Raw genomic sequence first — 22,148 nt, forward strand, 5'->3', positions numbered from 1 at the left:
AAATATAACATGTTTATTCAATGTAATGACCAAATGAGCGAGATTTAAAATAAAAAAACAGAGACATAACACAATAGAACTAAAGAAAATAATTTCACATAAAAAAAATAACACAAAACAAGAAGGGGAAGTTTTGAATAATCAAACAGACCCAATAAAGTTTCAAAGAGAGGGTGAAAAGAATTTGAACCCCATCAAATGCAACTATATAAGAATAAAATAAATTCCACATTTGTTCAATAAAAAAAATCACAAACTAACAAAATAAAATAAAGAAAAGCAAAAACAAAGAATACCAGAAGTAAAAATATCATAAAAACTTCAAATTTCAAGATAATCCCTAATACAAAATCCAAGAAAAAGAATAAATTTAAATTAAAAATGTCTCGAAGATTTTAGAACAATCCATAATTCAAGATGCAAACTAAAATATATAAATCTAAATTAAAAAGACAATCGCATAATCAAGAACCAAAAGACAAGAAAAAGAAGTAACTCAAATTTTCAAAACAATTCATAATATAAAGAGCAAAGGAGTTGAAAGATAATAAATCTAAATTAAATATATCTTATAAAAAGCCATCACACACCAAATTAAGACAAAAAAAATCTAAATTTGTTTCATAAAAAAAATCAACAAAGGACAAAAAAAACAATCCATAATCCCATAAAAAGTTACGAATATATAAAGGACCGAAAAAGAAAACAAAACTCAATCTCAAAACAATCCATAATACAAAAATACAAACTGATGAACAATCTAAATTAAAAATGTCTTCTAAAAAGACATTGCACAACAAAGAAAAAAAGAAACTCAAAATTTCACAACAATTCATATAATACAAAATTCAAGCAAACTAAAAAATATTCCTAAGTTAAAAATATTTTTCATAAGGAGACATTGCACAACAAAGGACCAAAAAAGAAAGAAAAATTTCATAATAATATTGATATGTCGTTGAACAAAGAAAATTAAGAAAATTAAATCAAAATAAACATATACCAAAAAAGTTATCTACAAGAAAACATCAACTAGAACTAAACCAAAGAATTTCACATAAAAAATTCATAGAGAAAATGCAACTACGTAAGAAGAAAATAAATTCCACATTTTTCAAAGAAAAACAATATCACCAACTAACAAAAGAAAAAGAAAAGACAAAAAATCCTCTAAAAGTATCATAACTCCAAATTTCAAAACAAAAAATGCAAGCTAAAAAAATAAATCTAAATTAAAAATGTCACATAAAGAGACATCCCACAACAAATGACCATAAAAAGAAAAAGAAAGTCAAAATTTAAGAACAGTCCATAATATAAAATGCAAACTAATTATCATAAATCTAAATTAAAAATATATCCTAAAATGACATTGCATAACAAAGAAACCAAAAGAAGAAAACGAAAAGACATGGCACAACAAATAACTATAAAAGAAAAAAAAAAGTCAATTTCAGAACAATCCATAATACAAAATTCAAGCAAGCAAAAAAAAATAAACCTAAGTTAAAAAATGTCTCATAAAAAAATAAACCTAAGTTAAAAAATGTCTCATAAAGTGACATCGCACACCATCAAAAGACAAAAAAAAAACAACAGAAACTCAAAATTTCATAATAATCCATAATACAAAATGGAAGGAAACTAAAAGATAAATCTAAATTAAAAATATCTTATAAAAAGACATCGCCCAACAAAAAAAAAACAATCCATAATGCATAATGCAAACAAACTAAAAAATATATAAACTAAAAATATTTCATCAAAAGTTATCGCACAACAAAGGACAACAAGGAAAAACTCAAAATTTCAGAACAATCCATAACACAAAATACACAAAATGCGAGCTAAAAGAATATAAGTCTAAATTAAAAATCTCTTGTAAAAAGACCTAGCACAACAAAAAAAAAAGTCAAAATTTCAAAACAATTCATAATACAAAATTCAAGCAAGCCAAAAAATAATAAACCTAAGTTTAAGACATAAAAGAGACATAGCACAACAAAGAAAAAAAAAAAGAGAAAAAAACAAAAACTCAAATTTTCAAAACAATTCACAATCCATCATCCAAGCAAAGCTTTAAAAGATAATAAATAATCTAAATTGAAAATGTCTAATCAAAAAACATCACACAACAAAGGACTAAAGCAAAAAAAAAAGAAAGAAACTCAAAATTTCACAAAACAATCCATAATACAAAATACAACAATCAACAAACTAAAAAATATCTAAGCTAAAAATGACTCATAAAAAGTAATAGCACAACAAAGGACAAAAAAAAATCAAATTTTCATTTTTAAACTAAAAATGACTCATAAAAAGTAATAGCACAACAAAGGACAAAAAAAAATCAAAATTTCAGAACAATCCCATAACAAAAAATGCAAGCTAAAAGAATAAATTTAAACTATAAATGTCTAATAAAGACATAACAAATGACCAGAAGAAGGAAAAAAGAAAGTCAAAATTTCAAAACAATCGCACAATGTTTCATAAAGAGACATCGCACAATGACACAGGAAAAAGAAAAAAAAAGAAACTCAAAATTTCATAATAATCTATAATACCACATATAACGCAAGGAAGCTAAACGATAATAAATGCAAGGAAGCTAAAAAATAATAAATGTAAATTAAAAATATCTCATAAAAAGACATCGCAACAAAAGACTAAAAAAAAAAAGAAACTCAAAATTTCAAAAAATCAATCCATAATTCATAATGCAAACAAACTAAAAAATAATAAATCTAAATTAAAAACGTCTTATAAAAAGTCATCACACAACAAAGGATAAAAAAATAAACTCAAAGTTTCAGAACAATCAATAATGCAAAAATGCAAAGGATAAAATAAAACTCAAAGTTTTAGAACAATCAATAATGCAAAAATGCAAACTAAAAGATAATAAATTTAAATTCAAGATATCTCTTAAAAGATATTGCACAAGAAATGACCAAAAAGGAAAAAAAAAAGCTCAAAATTTCATAACAATTTATATATAATACAAAATCCAAGCAAGCTAAAAAATATAACTAAATTAAAAATAGAATAAGGAGACATCGCACAACAAATGACCAAAGAAAAAAAAAACTCAAAATTTCAGTACAATCCATACATACACATGCAAGCTAAAAAATAATAAACCTAAATTAAAAAATCTCACAAAGAGAGACAACAAAATACAAAAAATAGGAAAAAATAGAAATTCAAAATATCAAAACAATCCTTTAATACAAGCAAGCCAAAAAATAATAAATATAAATTCCAAATGCCTCATAACACATCGCACAACAAAGGACAGGACCAAAGAAGGAAGGAACTCAAAATTTTAGAAAACAATCCATAATACAAAATGCAAAACAAGCTAAAAGATAATAAATCTAAATTAGAAATGTCTCGGAAAAAGACTGAACAACAATAGACAAAACAAAGAAAAAACTCAAAACGAAAAGACATGGCACAACAAATGACCAGAAAAGGAAAACAAAGAAAGTCAAAATTTCATAACAGACCATAATAATACAAAATTCAAGAAAGCAACAAAATAATAAAACCTAATTTAAAAATTCTCATAAAGAGACATTGCACAACAACAAAGGACAAAAAAAAACTGAAACTCAAAATTTCATAATAATAATCCATAATACAAAATACAAGGAAGCCAAAAGATATTTAAATTAAAAATATCTCATAAAAAGACACCGTCCAACAAAAAACCAATAAAGTAAAAGAATAAACTCAAAATTTCAAAAAAAAAACAATCCAGAATACATAATGCAAACAAACTAAAAAATATCTAAACTAAAAATGTCTCATATAACAAAGGACAACAAAAACTTAAAATTTCAGAAAAGTCCATAACACAAAAAAAGAATAAGTTTAAATTAAAAATGTCTCGCCAAAAGACGTACCACAGCAAATGACCAAAAAAAGTCAAAATTTCAGAATAATAAGCAAGCTAAAAACTAATAAACCTAAGTTTAAAATGTCTCAAAACGAGACATCGCACAACAAAAAACCAAAAAAAGAGAAGAACATAAACTCAAATTTTCAAAACAATACATAATCCATCTTCCAAACAAGCTTAAAAAGATAATAAATAATCTAAAGTAAAAATGTCTAATCAAAAACATCACGCAACAAAGTACCAAAGCCAGAAAAAGAAAGAAACTCAAAATTTCACAAAAAAATCTAAATTAAAATGCACAACAAAGACCAAAAAAAAGAGAAACGAACAGAAACTAAAACTTTCAAAAATATACACAATCCATCATCCAAGCAAGCTTAAAAAGATAATAAATAATCTAAATTAAAAATGTCTAATCAAAAAACATCACACAACAAAGGACCAAAGAAAGAAAAAGAAAGAAACTCAAATTTTCACAAAACAATATAAACTAAAATGTCTCATGAAGAGACATCGCACAACAAAGACCAAAAGAAGAGAAAAGAACAGAAACTCAAATTTTCAAAACAACACACAATCCACCATTGAAGCAAGCTTAAAAAGATAATAAATAATCTAAATTGAAAATGTCTAATCAAAAACCATCACACACCAACAAAGAACCAAAGAAAGAAAAAGAAAGAAATTAAAAATTTCACAAAATAATCCATAATAAAAAATTCAACAAGCTAAAAGATATCTAAACTAAAAATGACTCAAAAAATAATCGCACAACAAAGGACAAACAAAAACTCAAAATTTCAAAAGAATCCCATAACACAAAATGCAAGCTAAAAGAATAAATTTAAATTATATATGTCTCGTAAAAAGACATGACATAACAAAATGCAAACTAAAAGAATAAATTTAAATTATAAATGTCTCGTAAAAAGACATGACATAACAAATGACCAGAAAAAGAAAAAAAGAAGGTCAAAATTTCAAAACAATCCATAATCCATAATACAAAATTCAAGGAAGCAAAAAAAAAAAATAAACCTAAGTTAAAAAATGTTTCATAAAGAGACATCGCACAATGACAAGTGACAAAAAAAAAAGAAGAAACTCGAAATTTCATAATAATCTATAATACTAGATATACACAATCCATCATCGCACAACAAACACCAAAAAGAGAGAAAAGAACAGAAACTCAAATTCTCAAAAGAATACACAATCCATCATCCAAGCAAGCTTAAAAAGATAATAAATAATCTAAATTAAAAAAGTCTAATAAAAAAACATCACACAACAAAAGACCAAAGAAAGAAAAACAAAGAAACTCAAAATTTCACAAAACAATCTAAACTAAAATGTCTCATAAAGAGACATTGCACAACACAGTCCACCATTGAAGCAAGCTTAAAAAGATAATAAATAATCTAAATTGAAAATGTCTAATCAAAAAACATCACAAACAAAAAGAACCAAAGAAAGAAAAAGATAGAAACTCAAAATTTCACAAAATAATCCATAATACAAAATTCAACAAGCTAAAAAATATCTAAACTAAAAATGACTCATAAAAAGTAATCGCACAACAAAGGACAAACAAAAACTCAGAATTTCAAAAGAATCCCATAACACAAAATGCAAGCTAAAAGAATAAATTTAAATTATAAATGTCTCGTAAAAAGACATGACATAACAAATGACCAGAAAAAGAAAAAAAGAAAGTCAAAATTTCCAAACAATCCATAATCCATAATACAAAATTTAAGGAAGCAAAAAAAACAATAAACCTAAGTTAAAAAATGTTTCGTAAAGAGACATCGCACAATGACAAGTGACAAAATAGAAAGAAGAGACTCAAAATTTCATAATAATCTATAATACTAGATATAATGCAAGGAAGCTAAAAGATAGTAAATCAAAATTAAAAATATCTCATAAAAAAACATCGCACAACAAAAGACCAAAAAAGAAAAGGAAGAAACTCAAAATTTCAAAAGACAATCCATAATTCCTAATGCAAACAAACTAAAACATAATAAAATCTAAACTAAAAACGTCTTACAAAAAGTCATTACACAACAAAGGATATAAAATAGAAACTCAAAGTTTCTAAACAATCAATAATACAATCATGATGCAAAATGCAAACTAAAGGATAACAAATTTAAATTTAAAATGTCTCATAAAAAGACATTTCACAAAAAAAGAGAAAGAAAAGCACAAAAATAAACCTAAATTAAAAATGGAATAAAGAGACAACGCACAACAAATGACCAAAGAAAAAAAAACTCAAAATTTCATAACAATTCATACATTCGCAACCAAGCTAAAAAATAATAAACCTAAATTAAAGAATCTCATAAAGGGAGACAACATGATACAAAAAATAGGAAATAACAGAAACTCAAAATATCAAAACAATCCTTTAATACAAGGAAGCTAAAGAATAATAAATATAAATTCAAAATGTCTCATAAGAAACCATCGCACAACAAAGGACCAAAGAATGAAGAAACTCAAAATTCCAAAAAACAATCCACAATACAAAATGCAAAACAAGCTAAAAGATAATAAATCTAAATTAGAAATGTCACAACAACAATACACCAGAAAAAGAAGAAACTCAAAATTTCAAAACAATCCATAAAATAAAATGCAAGAAGCTAAAAGAACTAAATTAAAGATGTCCCATAAATGGACATTGCAGGACAAAGAACCAGAGAAAATACAACATAAAAATGAAAAAGAACATTATGGATTGTTAAATCACCAAAATAAATTTAATGGGACACAACTACATTAGAAGAAAAAAATTCCACAAAATAAAGAAAACAAAAAAAGTAGGACCAGTTAAGTAAATAAAAAATAAAGAAAGAAAGAAAAGAGAAAACAGAGAATACCAAAAAGAAAAAAATGTCCACATAAAGGAGAACAAAAAAAGAGAAGCAGTTCAAAAGTATAAATAATCCATAATACAAAATGCAATATAAATCTACATTAAAAATGTCTCGTCAAAAAGACATTGCAAACAAGAAATGACCAAAAGAAAACAATATAGAATAGAACAATGGAACTACAAAAATTGAGAGTATGGAAGACCATGAAAACAATTCATATTTAGTCAAATTCGTTAAAAGAAACTAAGAAAATATGAAAAAACAAAAGTGAAACAAAAGATAACCAATAAATAAAGACTGCCACACAATGGTTCAATAAAAAACAAAAACAGTGAGAAAAATGAATATAACATCTAGAAGAAGTAAAAATTATTTGAACAGTCCAATAAATGATCAACTAGAAAACAGCCAAAACTAAAAGAATATCATATAAAAGAGGGGAGGGATCGAACTTTTCAAACCCCTGTACAGGTGCAAATAACAAAGGCCAAAAAATAAAATAAAACTATAGTCTCCAACAAGAAATAAATATAATAATGATCATTCAATCACCGTAACCAAATGAGTAAGATTTAGAATTAAAAAAAAATAAGAAAGGAAGACACAACTAAAGTGAAACTAGAAGACACATGTCTTCTATTAAGGTAGAGTTAAGGTAATATAGAAAAATTGATTCCCGGACAACCAATTTTTCTTATATCACCTTAAAATTACCAAGGACAAAGGCAATAATATATGGAGAAAATCACACAAGCAAAATTCCAAAATATTAAAGAAAAAGAATGGAAAAACCTGAGAGGGAAAGCAGGTGCGAGGTTTTTTTACAATGGCAATCTTTGATTTCCTCGGCAAAAATCTTCACAGAATCTTCCTTTTGGAAGCTTTATTTACTTTTCATTTCAGAGAAGTATTTCACATCCAAATTAGCATGTGGTGCTGCATGAATGTAAAAAACAGACAAACATATCAGTTAAATATTGCTCATGCACATATGGAGAAAAATTATTGACGATTATTAATACCCTCTACAAATTAGAATCATCAACCTTCTTTGCAGTAACTAGATTTTAATAGATCATCAAGAACCATTTCTGGTTTCTCCTTTGAGAGTAGCTTCAGACTCCATCTTATTCTTCTCTCCATCATCAACATACACACTCGATTGATCTCCATCTAATTTGCTACCTGATTCATCGGTTTTCCTAGACTGAAACCTAAACTCAGTTTCCAATTCTGCATTTTCCTTCACGGGTTCCACACCAATTGTTATCATTCATCAAACTTCTTGACTAAACATATTTTTGTGCAAAGCAAAAAAGAACAAGACAATCGCAAGATGCAAACCTGAACTGTTAGACATGTCACCGATGGACATATGAACAATAATTGGTTTCATTTTCTAATTCCTTACTTTCCTTCACTGAGTTCTGCACCAATTGCTATAATAAAAAATTTCAACTAAACAGATCTATATACAAATCAACAAATGCAAACCTGAACTGTTAGGCATATCACATGTGGACAGTAATCGGTTCCATTTTTTTTATATACAAGCATATATTTGGAATAAGATATATATATATTATAAGACACAGTGTGAAGAAAAGGTAATCCAAGGAGGACAAGGAGGATTCTTTAGCATTATTGACTTTTCCCAATAGGGAAATGGTAGTGGAAGCCTACAAGTAGAATGAAAATATTCAAAAAAAATTCCGTAATTAAAAAAATCAAAACAATGAATGCAACGACTAGTAGAATGAAAATGCACAAAAAATGGAAAAAAAAACCCTCACAATGAAAAGAAAAAAAATCCAATAGATCATCGGTCAAGAGAGTAGAATAATATTGCTATGTCATTGAACAAATAAAATAAAGAAAATTAAATCAAAATAAACATATACCAAAAGAGTTATCTACAATTACAAGAACATCAACAACAATAGAACTAAACCAAAGAATTTCACATAAAAAAAATTGTAGAGAAAATGCAACTACATACGAAGAAAATAAATTCCACATTTGTTCAAAGAAAAACAGTATCACCAACTAATAAAAAGAAAATAAAAAACAGAGAATACTTTAAGAATATCATAAACAAACTCCAAATTTCAAAACAATCCCTAACCAAAGATGCAAGCAAAAAAATAGATCTAAATTAAAAATGTCACATAAAAGAGACATCTCACACCAAATGACCAGAAACAGAAAAGGAAAAAGACAAAAAATGTTTTTAGAACGATCCTTAATATAAAATGCAAACTAATTATCATAAATCTAAATTAAAAATGTATCCTAAAATGACATCGCACACTAAAGAACCAAAAGAAGAAATGAAAAGACATGGCACAACAAATGACCAGAAAAGAAAAACAAAGAAAGTTAAAATTTCAGAACAGACCACATAATACAAAATTCAAGCAAGCAACAAAATAATAAACCTAATTTAAAAAATGTCTCATAAAGAGACATTGCACAACAACAAAGGACAAAAAAAAAACTGAAACTCAAAATTTCATAATAATCCATAATACAAAATACAAGGAAGCCAAAAGATATTTAAATTAAAAACATCTCATAAAAAGACCACCCAACAAAAAACCAATAGAGAAAAAGAAGAAACTCAAAATTTAAAAAAAAAAAAAACAATCCATAATACATAATGCAAATAAACTAAAAAATATCTAAACTAAAAATGTCTCATATAACAAAGGACAACAAAAACTTAAAATTTCATAACAGTCCATAACACAAAAAAAGAATAAGTTTAAATTAAAAATGTCTTGCCAAAAGACGTACCACAGCAAATGACCAAAAAAAGTCAAAATTTCAGGACAATAAGCAAGCTAAAAACTAATAAACCTAAGTTTAAAATGTCTCATAAAGAGACATCGCACAACAAAAACCAAAAAAAGAGAAGAACATAAACTCAAATTTTCAAAACAGTACATAATCCATCATCCAAGCAAGCTTAAAAAGAATAAATAATCTAAACTAAAAATATCTAATCAAAAACCATCACGCAACAAAGTACCAAAGCAAGAAGAAAAAGAAAGAAACTCAAAATTTCACAAAACAATCTAAATTAAAATGCACAACAAAGACCAAAAAAAGAGAAAAGAACAGAAACTCAAATTTTCAAGACAATACACAATCCATCATCCAAGCAAGCTTAAAAAGATAATAAATAATCTAAATTAAAAATGTCTAATAAAAAATATCACACAACAAAGGACCAAAGCAAGAAAAAGAAAGAAACTCAAAATTTCACAAAACAATCCATAATACAAAATGTAACAAGCTAAAAAATATCTAAACTAAAAGTGACTTATAAAAAGTAATCGCACAGCAAAGGACAAAAAACTCAAAATTTCAGAACAATACCATACAACAAAATGCAAGCTAAAAGAATAAATTTCAATTATAAACGTCTCATAAAAAAACAACATAACAAATGACTAGAAAAAGAAAAAAGAAAGAAAGTTAAAATTTCAAAATAATCCATAATACAAATAGAGGAAGCAAAAAAAACAATAAACCTAAGTTAGAAAATATTCCATAAAGAGACGTCGCACAATCACAAGGGAAAAAAAAAGAAACTCAAAATTTCATAATAATCTATACTACCAGATATAATACAAGAAAGCTAAAAGATAATAAATCAAAATTAAAAACATCGCCCAACAAATGACAAAAAAGATAAGGAAGAAACTCAAAATTTCAAAAAACAATCCATAATTCCTAATGCAAACAAACTAAAACATAATAAAATCTAAACTAAAAACGTCTTATAAAAAGTCATCACACAACAAAGGATAAAAAGTAGAAACTCAAAGTTTCAAAACATTCAATAATACAATCATGATGCAAAATGCAAACTAAAGGATAACAAATTTAAATTTAAAATGTCTCCTAAAAAGACATTGCACAAAATAGAGAAAGAAAAGCACAAAAATAAACCTAAATTAAAAATGGAATAAAGAGACAACGCACAACAAATGACCAAAGAAAAAAAAAAAACTCAAAATTTCATAACAATTCATACATTCGCAACCAAGCTAAAAAATAATAAACCTAAATTAAAAAATCTCATAAAGGGAGAACAAAATACAAAAAATAGGACAAAACAGAAACTCAAAAGATCAAAACAATCCTTTAAAACAAGGAAGCTAAAGAATAATAAATATAAATTCAAAATGTCTCATAAGAAACCATCGCAAAACAAAGGACCAAAGAATGAAGAAACTCAAAATTTCAAAAAAAAACAATCCACAATACAAACACCAAAAAGAGAGAAAAGAACAGAAACCCAAATTGTCAAAAGAATACACAATCCATCATCCAAGCAAGCTTAAAAAGATAATAAATAATCTAAATTAAAAATGTCTAATAAAAAAACATCACACAACAAAGGACCAAAGAAAGAAAAATAAAGAAACTCAAAATTTCACAAAACAATCTAAATTAAAATGTCTCATAAAGAGACATCGCACAACAAAGACCAAAAGAAGAGAAAAGAGCAGAAACTCAAATTTTCAAAACAACACACAGTCCACCATTGAAGCAAGCTGAAAAAGATAATAAATAATCTAAATTGAAAATGTCTAATCAAAAAACATCACACAACAACAAAGAACCAAAGAAAGAAAAAGATAGAAACTCAAAATTTCACAAAATAATCCATAATACAAAATTCAACAAGCTAAAAAATATCTAAACTAAAAATGACTCATAAAAAGTAATCGCACAACAAAGGACAAACAAAAACTCAGAATTTCAAAAGAATCCCATAACACAAAATGCAAGCTAAAAGAATAAATTTAAATTATAAATGTCTCGTAAAAAGACATGACATAACAAATGACCAGAAAAAGAAAAAAAGAAAGTCAAAATTTCCAAACAATCCATAATCCATAATACAAAATTCAAGGAAGCAAAAAAACAATAAACCTAAATTAAAAAATGTTTCATAAAGAGACATCGCACAATGACAAGTGACAAAAACGAAAGAAGAAACTCAAAATTTCATAATAATCTATAATACTAGATATACACAATCCATCATCGCACAACAAACACCAAAAAGAGAGAAAAGAACAGAAACTCAAATTCTCAAAAGAATACACAATCCATCATCCAAGCAAGCTTAAAAAGATAATAAATAATATAAAGTAAAAAAGTCTAATCAAAAAACATCACACAACAAAGGACCAAAGAAAGAAAAAGAAAGAAACTCAAAATTTCACAAAACAATCTAAACTAAAATGTCTCATAAAGAGACACTGCACAACAAAGACCAAAAGAAGAGAAAAGAACAGAAACTCAAATTTTCAAAACAACCCACAGTCCACCATTGAAGCAAGCTTAAAAAGATAATAAATAATCTAAATTGAAAATGTCTAATCAAAAAACATCACACGACAACAAAGAACCAAAGAAAGAAAAAGAAAGAAACTCAAAATTTCACAAAATAATCCATAATACAAAATTCAACAAGCTAAAAAATATCTAAACTAAAAATGACTCATAAAAAGTAATCGCACAACAAAGGACAAACAAAAACTCAGAATTTCAAAAGAATCCCATAACACAAAATGCAAGCTAAAAGAATAAATTTAAATTATAAATGTCTCGTAAAAAGACATGACATAAGAAATGACCAGAAAAAGAAAAAAAGAAAGTCAAAATTTCCAAACAATCCATAATCTATAATACAAAATTCAGGGAAGCAAAAAAAACAATAAACCTAAGTTAAAATATGTTTCATAAAGAGACAAAGCACAATGACAAGTGACAAAATAGAAAGAAGAGACTCAAAATTTCATAATAATCTATAATACTACATATAATGCAAGGAAGCTAAAAGATAGTAAATCAAAATTAAAAATATCTCATAAAAAAACATCGCACAACAAAAGACCAAAAAAGAAAAGGAAGAAACTCAAAATTTCAAAAGACAATCCATAATTCCTAATGCAAACAAACTAAAACATAATAAAATCTAAACTAAAAACGTCTTACAAAAAGTCATTACACAACAAAGGATATAAAATAGAAACTCAAAGTTTCTAAACAATCAATAATACAATCATGATGCAAAATGCAAACTAAAGGATAACAAATTTAAATTTAAAATGTCTCATAAAAAGACATTTCACAAAAAAAGAGAAAGAAAAGCACAAAAATAAACCTAAATTAAAAATGGAATAAAGAGACAACGCACAACAAATGACCAAAGAAAAAAAAACTCAAAATTTCATAACAATTCATACATTCGCAACCAAGCTAAAAAATAATAAACCTAAATTAAAGAATCTCATAAAGGGAGACAACATGATACAAAAAATAGGAAATAACAGAAACTCAAAATATCAAAACAATCCTTTAATACAAGGAAGCTAAAGAATAATAAATATAAATTCAAAATGTCTCATAAGAAACCATCGCACAACAAAGGACCAAAGAATGAAGAAACTCAAAATTCCAAAAAACAATCCACAATACAAAATGCAAAACAAGCTAAAAGATAATAAATCTAAATTAGAAATGTCACAACAACAATACACCAGAAAAAGAAGAAACTCAAAATTTCAAAACAATCCATAAAATAAAATGCAAGAAGCTAAAAGAACTAAATTAAAGATGTCCCATAAATGGACATTGCAGGACAAAGAACCAGAGAAAATACAACATAAAAATGAAAAAGAACATTATGGATTGTTAAATCACCAAAATAAATTTAATGGGACACAACTACATTAGAAGAAAAAAATTCCACAAAATAAAGAAAACAAAAAAAGTAGGACCAGTTAAGTAAATAAAAAATAAAGAAAGAAAGAAAAGAGAAAACAGAGAATACCAAAAAGAAAAAAATGTCCACATAAAGGAGAACAAAAAAAGAGAAGCAGTTCAAAAGTATAAATAATCCATAATACAAAATGCAATATAAATCTACATTAAAAATGTCTCGTCAAAAAGACATTGCAAACAAGAAATGACCAAAAGAAAACAATATAGAATAGAACAATGGAACTACAAAAATTGAGAGTATGGAAGACCATGAAAACAATTCATATTTAGTCAAATTCGTTAAAAGAAACTAAGAAAATATGAAAAAACAAAAGTGAAACAAAAGATAACCAATAAATAAAGACTGCCACACAATGGTTCAATAAAAAACAAAAACAGTGAGAAAAATGAATATAACATCTAGAAGAAGTAAAAATTATTTGAACAGTCCAATAAATGATCAACTAGAAAACAGCCAAAACTAAAAGAATATCATATAAAAGAGGGGAGGGATCGAACTTTTCAAACCCCTGTACAGGTGCAAATAACAAAGGCCAAAAAATAAAATAAAACTATAGTCTCCAACAAGAAATAAATATAATAATGATCATTCAATCACCGTAACCAAATGAGTAAGATTTAGAATTAAAAAAAAATAAGAAAGGAAGACACAACTAAAGTGAAACTAGAAGACACATGTCTTCTATTAAGGTAGAGTTAAGGTAATATAGAAAAATTGATTCCCGGACAACCAATTTTTCTTATATCACCTTAAAATTACCAAGGACAAAGGCAATAATATATGGAGAAAATCACACAAGCAAAATTCCAAAATATTAAAGAAAAAGAATGGAAAAACCTGAGAGGGAAAGCAGGTGCGAGGTTTTTTTACAATGGCAATCTTTGATTTCCTCGGCAAAAATCTTCACAGAATCTTCCTTTTGGAAGCTTTATTTACTTTTCATTTCAGAGAAGTATTTCACATCCAAATTAGCATGTGGTGCTGCATGAATGTAAAAAACAGACAAACATATCAGTTAAATATTGCTCATGCACATATGGAGAAAAATTATTGACGATTATTAATACCCTCTACAAATTAGAATCATCAACCTTCTTTGCAGTAACTAGATTTTAATAGATCATCAAGAACCATTTCTGGTTTCTCCTTTGAGAGTAGCTTCAGACTCCATCTTATTCTTCTCTCCATCATCAACATACACACTCGATTGATCTCCATCTAATTTGCTACCTGATTCATCGGTTTTCCTAGACTGAAACCTAAACTCAGTTTCCAATTCTGCATTTTCCTTCACGGGTTCCACACCAATTGTTATCATTCATCAAACTTCTTGACTAAACATATTTTTGTGCAAAGCAAAAAAGAACAAGACAATCGCAAGATGCAAACCTGAACTGTTAGACATGTCACCGATGGACATATGAACAATAATTGGTTTCATTTTCTAATTCCTTACTTTCCTTCACTGAGTTCTGCACCAATTGCTATAATAAAAAATTTCAACTAAACAGATCTATATACAAATCAACAAATGCAAACCTGAACTGTTAGGCATATCACATGTGGACAGTAATCGGTTCCATTTTTTTTATATACAAGCATATATTTGGAATAAGATATATATATATTATAAGACACAGTGTGAAGAAAAGGTAATCCAAGGAGGACAAGGAGGATTCTTTAGCATTATTGACTTTTCCCAATAGGGAAATGGTAGTGGAAGCCTACAAGTAGAATGAAAATATTCAAAAAAAATTCCGTAATTAAAAAAATCAAAACAATGAATGCAACGACTAGTAGAATGAAAATGCACAAAAAATGATTACACAAAAGAAATGGAAAAAAAAACCCTCACAATGAAAAGAAAAAAAATCCAATAGATCATCGGTCAAGAGAGTAGAATAATATTGCTATGTCATTGAACAAATAAAATAAAGAAAATTAAATCAAAATAAACATATACCAAAAGAGTTATCTACAATTACAAGAACATCAACAACAATAGAACTAAACCAAAGAATTTCACATAAAAAAAAATTGTAGAGAAAATGCAACTACATACGAAGAAAATAAATTCCACATTTGTTCAAAGAAAAACAGTATCACCAACTAATAAAAAGAAAATAAAAAACAGAGAATACTTTAAGAATATCATAAACAAACTCCAAATTTCAAAACAATCCCTAACCAAAGATGCAAGCAAAAAAATAGATCTAAATTAAAAATGTCACATAAAAGAGACATCTCACACCAAATGACCAGAAACAGAAAAGGAAAAAGACAAAAAATGTTTTTAGAACGATCCTTAATATAAAATGCAAACTAATTATCATAAATCTAAATTAAAAATGTATCCTAAAATGACATCGCACACTAAAGAACCAAAAGAAGAAATGAAAAGACATGGCACAACAAATGACCAGAAAAGAAAAACAAAGAAAGTTAAAATTTCAGAACAGACCACATAATACAAAATTCAAGCAAGCAACAAAATAATAAACCTAATTTAAAAAATGTCTCATAAAGAGACATTGCACAACAACAAAGGACAAAAAAAAAACTGAAACTCAAAATTTCATAATAATCCATAATACAAAATACAAGGAAGCCAAAAGATATTTAAATTAAAAACATCTCATAAAAAGACCACTCAACAAAAAACCAATAGAGAAAAAGAAGAAACTCAAAATTTAAAAAAAAAAAAAAACAATCCATAATACATAATGCAAATAAACTAAAAAATATCTAAACTAAAAATGTCTCATATAACAAAGGACAACAAAAACTTAAAATTTCATAACAGTCCATAACACAAAAAAAGAATAAGTTTAAATTAAAAATGTCTTGCCAAAAGACGTACCACAGCAAATGACCAAAAAAAGTCAAAATTTCAGGACAATAAGCAAGCTAAAAACTAATAAACCTAAGTTTAAAATGTCTCATAAAGAGACATCGCACAACAAAAACCAAAAAAAGAGAAGAACATAAACTCAAATTTTCAAAACAGTACATAATCCATCATCCAAGCAAGCTTAAAAAGAATAAATAATCTAAACTAAAAATATCTAATCAAAAACCATCACGCAACAAAGTACCAAAGCAAGAAGAAAAAGAAAGAAACTCAAAATTTCACAAAACAATCTAAATTAAAATGCACAACAAAGACCAAAAAAAGAGAAAAGAACAGAAACTCAAATTTTCAAGACAATACACAATCCATCATCCAAGCAAGCTTAAAAAGATAATAAATAATCTAAATTAAAAATGTCTAATAAAAAATATCACACAACAAAGGACCAAAGCAAGAAAAAGAAAGAAACTCAAAATTTCACAAAACAATCCATAATACAAAATGTAACAAGCTAAAAAATATCTAAACTAAAAGTGACTTATAAAAAGTAATCGCACAGCAAAGGACAAAAAACTCAAAATTTCAGAACAATACCATACAACAAAATGCAAGCTAAAAGAATAAATTTCAATTATAAACGTCTCATAAAAAAACAACATAACAAATGACTAGAAAAAGAAAAAAGAAAGAAAGTTAAAATTTCAAAATAATCCATAATACAAATAGAGGAAGCAAAAAAAACAATAAACCTAAGTTAGAAAATATTCCATAAAGAGACGTCGCACAATCACAAGGGAAAAAAAAAGAAACTCAAAATTTCATAATAATCTATACTACCAGATATAATACAAGAAAGCTAAAAGATAATAAATCAAAATTAAAAACATCGCCCAACAAATGACAAAAAAGATAAGGAAGAAACTCAAAATTTCAAAAAACAATCCATAATTCCTAATGCAAACAAACTAAAACATAATAAAATCTAAACTAAAAACGTCTTATAAAAAGTCATCACACAACAAAGGATAAAAAGTAGAAACTCAAAGTTTCAAAACATTCAATAATACAATCATGATGCAAAATGCAAACTAAAGGATAACAAATTTAAATTTAAAATGTCTCCTAAAAAGACATTGCACAAAATAGAGAAAGAAAAGCACAAAAATAAACCTAAATTAAAAATGGAATAAAGAGACAACGCACAACAAATGACCAAAGAAAAAAAAAAACTCAAAATTTCATAACAATTCATACATTCGCAACCAAGCTAAAAAATAATAAACCTAAATTAAAAAATCTCATAAAGGGAGAACAAAATACAAAAAATAGGACAAAACAGAAACTCAAAAGATCAAAACAATCCTTTAAAACAAGGAAGCTAAAGAATAATAAATATAAATTCAAAATGTCTCATAAGAAACCATCGCAAAACAAAGGACCAAAGAATGAAGAAACTCAAAATTTCAAAAAAAAAACAATCCACAATACAAACACCAAAAAGAGAGAAAAGAACAGAAACCCAAATTGTCAAAAGAATACACAATCCATCATCCAAGCAAGCTTAAAAAGATAATAAATAATCTAAATTAAAAATGTCTAATAAAAAAACATCACACAACAAAGGACCAAAGAAAGAAAAATAAAGAAACTCAAAATTTCACAAAACAATCTAAATTAAAATGTCTCATAAAGAGACATCGCACAACAAAGACCAAAAGAAGAGAAAAGAGCAGAAACTCAAATTTTCAAAACAACACACAGTCCACCATTGAAGCAAGCTGAAAAAGATAATAAATAATCTAAATTGAAAATGTCTAATCAAAAAACATCACACAACAACAAAGAACCAAAGAAAGAAAAAGATAGAAACTCAAAATTTCACAAAATAATCCATAATACAAAATTCAACAAGCTAAAAAATATCTAAACTAAAAATGACTCATAAAAAGTAATCGCACAACAAAGGACAAACAAAAACTCAGAATTTCAAAAGAATCCCATAACACAAAATGCAAGCTAAAAGAATAAATTTAAATTATAAATGTCTCGTAAAAAGACATGACATAACAAATGACCAGAAAAAGAAAAAAAGAAAGTCAAAATTTCCAAACAATCCATAATCCATAATACAAAATTCAAGGAAGCAAAAAAACAATAAACCTAAATTAAAAAATGTTTCATAAAGAGACATCGCACAATGACAAGTGACAAAAACGAAAGAAGAAACTCAAAATTTCATAATAATCTATAATACTAGATATACACAATCCATCATCGCACAACAAACACCAAAAAGAGAGAAAAGAACAGAAACTCAAATTCTCAAAAGAATACACAATCCATCATCCAAGCAAGCTTAAAAAGATAATAAATAATATAAAGTAAAAAAGTCTAATCAAAAAACATCACACAACAAAGGACCAAAGAAAGAAAAAGAAAGAAACTCAAAATTTCACAAAACAATCTAAACTAAAATGTCTCATAAAGAGACACTGCACAACAAAGACCAAAAGAAGAGAAAAGAACAGAAACTCAAATTTTCAAAACAACCCACAGTCCACCATTGAAGCAAGCTTAAAAAGATAATAAATAATCTAAATTGAAAATGTCTAATCAAAAAACATCACACGACAACAAAGAACCAAAGAAAGAAAAAGAAAGAAACTCAAAATTTCACAAAATAATCCATAATACAAAATTCAACAAGCTAAAAATATCTAAACTAAAAATGACTCATAAAAAGTAATCGCACAACAAAGGACAAACAAAAACTCAGAATTTCAAAAGAATCCCATAACACAAAATGCAAGCTAAAAGAATAAATTTAAATTATAAATGTCTCGTAAAAAGACATGACATGAGAAATGACCAGAAAAAGAAAAAAAGAAAGTCAAAATTTCCAAACAATCCATAATCTATAATACAAAATTCAGGGAAGCAAAAAAAACAATAAACCTAAGTTAAAATATGTTTCATAAAGAGACAAAGCACAATGACAAGTGACAAAATAGAAAGAAGAGACTCAAAATTTCATAATAATCTATAATACTACATATAATGCAAGGAAGCTAAAAGATAGTAAATCAAAATTAAAAATATCTCATAAAAAAACATCGCACAACAAAAGACCAAAAAAGAAAAGGAAGAAACTCAAAATTTCAAAAGACAATCCATAATTCCTAATGCAAACAAACTAAAACATAATAAAATCTAAACTAAAAACGTCTTACAAAAAGTCATTACACAACAAAGGATATAAAATAGAAACTCAAAGTTTCTAAACAATCAATAATACAATCATGATGCAAAATGCAAACTAAAGGATAACAAATTTAAATTTAAAATGTCTCATAAAAAGACATTTCACAAAAAAAGAGAAAGAAAAGCACAAAAATAAACCTAAATTAAAAATGGAATAAAGAGACAACGCACAACAAATGACCAAAGAAAAAAAAACTCAAAATTTCATAACAATTCATACATTCGCAACCAAGCTAAAAAATAATAAACCTAAATTAAAGAATCTCATAAAGGGAGACAACATGATACAAAAAATAGGAAATAACAGAAACTCAAAATATCAAAACAATCCTTTAATACAAGGAAGCTAAAGAATAATAAATATAAATTCAAAATGTCTCATAAGAAACCATCGCACAACAAAGGACCAAAGAATGAAGAAACTCAAAATTCCAAAAAACAATCCACAATACAAAATGCAAAACAAGCTAAAAGATAATAAATCTAAATTAGAAATGTCACAACAACAATACACCAGAAAAAGAAGAAACTCAAAATTTCAAAACAATCCATAAAATAAAATGCAAGAAGCTAAAAGAACTAAATTAAAGATGTCCCATAAATGGACATTGCAGGACAAAGAACCAGAGAAAATACAACATAAAAATGAAAAAGAACATTATGGATTGTTAAATCACCAAAATAAATTTAATGGGACACAACTACATTAGAAGAAAAAAATTCCACAAAATAAAGAAAACAAAAAAAGTAGGACCAGTTAAGTAAATAAAAAATAAAGAAAGAAAGAAAAGAGAAAACAGAGAATACCAAAAAGAAAAAAATGTCCACATAAAGGAGAACAAAAAAAGAGAAGCAGTTCAAAAGTATAAATAATCCATAATACAAAATGCAATATAAATCTACATTAAAAATGTCTCGTCAAAAAGACATTGCAAACAAGAAATGACCAAAAGAAAACAATATAGAATAGAACAATGGAACTACAAAAATTGAGAGTATGGAAGACCATGAAAACAATTCATATTTAGTCAAATTCGTTAAAAGAAACTAAGAAAATATGAAAAAACAAAAGTGAAACAAAAGATAACCAATAAATAAAGACTGCCACACAATGGTTCAATAAAAAACAAAAACAGTGAGAAAAATGAATATAACATCTAGAAGAAGTAAAAATTATTTGAACAGTCCAATAAATGATCAACTAGAAAACAGCCAAAACTAAAAGAATATCATATAAAAGAGGGGAGGGATCGAACTTTTCAAACCCCTGTACAGGTGCAAATAACAAAGGCCAAAAAATAAAATAAAACTATAGTCTCCAACAAGAAATAAATATAATAATGATCATTCAATCACCGTAACCAAATGAGTAAGATTTAGAATTAAAAAAAAATAAGAAAGGAAGACACAACTAAAGTGAAACTAGAAGACACATGTCTTCTATTAAGGTAGAGTTAAGGTAATATAGAAAAATTGATTCCCGGACAACCAATTTTTCTTATATCACCTTAAAATTACCAAGGACAAAGGCAATAATATATGGAGAAAATCACACAAGCAAAATTCCAAAATATTAAAGAAAAAGAATGGAAAAACCTGAGAGGGAAAGCAGGTGCGAGGTTTTTTTACAATGGCAATCTTTGATTTCCTCGGCAAAAATCTTCACAGAATCTTCCTTTTGGAAGCTTTATTTACTTTTCATTTCAGAGAAGTATTTCACATCCAAATTAGCATGTGGTGCTGCATGAATGTAAAAAACAGACAAACATATCAGTTAAATATTGCTCATGCACATATGGAGAAAAATTATTGACGATTATTAATACCCTCTACAAATTAGAATCATCAACCTTCTTTGCAGTAACTAGATTTTAATAGATCATCAAGAACCATTTCTGGTTTCTCCTTTGAGAGTAGCTTCAGACTCCATCTTATTCTTCTCTCCATCATCAACATACACACTCGATTGATCTCCATCTAATTTGCTACCTGATTCATCGGTTTTCCTAGACTGAAACCTAAACTCAGTTTCCAATTCTGCATTTTCCTTCACGGGTTCCACACCAATTGTTATCATTCATCAAACTTCTTGACTAAACATATTTTTGTGCAAAGCAAAAAAGAACAAGACAATCGCAAGATGCAAACCTGAACTGTTAGACATGTCACCGATGGACATATGAACAATAATTGGTTTCATTTTCTAATTCCTTACTTTCCTTCACTGAGTTCTGCACCAATTGCTATAATAAAAAATTTCAACTAAACAGATCTATATACAAATCAACAAATGCAAACCTGAACTGTTAGGCATATCACATGTGGACAGTAATCGGTTCCATTTTTTTTATATACAAGCATATATTTGGAATAAGATATATATATATTATAAGACACAGTGTGAAGAAAAGGTAATCCAAGGAGGACAAG

At 26.7% G+C, this 22,148-nt stretch overlaps 1 long non-coding RNA gene across 1 annotated transcript in view; it reads right to left on the reverse strand.

The window, feature by feature from the left end:
* Positions 1-22,148, reverse strand: part of LOC103499985 (uncharacterized) — a 47,444-nt gene that overhangs the window by 2,399 nt on the left and 22,897 nt on the right. The window contains exons 11-13 of the long non-coding RNA XR_007822583.1: positions 21,315-21,458; positions 14,444-14,587; positions 7,591-7,734 (exon numbers count right to left, since the gene is read on the reverse strand). This is a non-coding gene — a long non-coding RNA (uncharacterized LOC103499985). The remainder of the gene's footprint in view (positions 1-7,590; positions 7,735-14,443; positions 14,588-21,314; positions 21,459-22,148) is intronic.

Source organism: Cucumis melo, chromosome 1 (assembly GCF_025177605.1).
Source record: "Cucumis melo cultivar AY chromosome 1, USDA_Cmelo_AY_1.0, whole genome shotgun sequence".
In the NCBI taxonomy this organism is placed as follows: Eukaryota; Viridiplantae; Streptophyta; class Magnoliopsida; order Cucurbitales; family Cucurbitaceae; genus Cucumis; species Cucumis melo.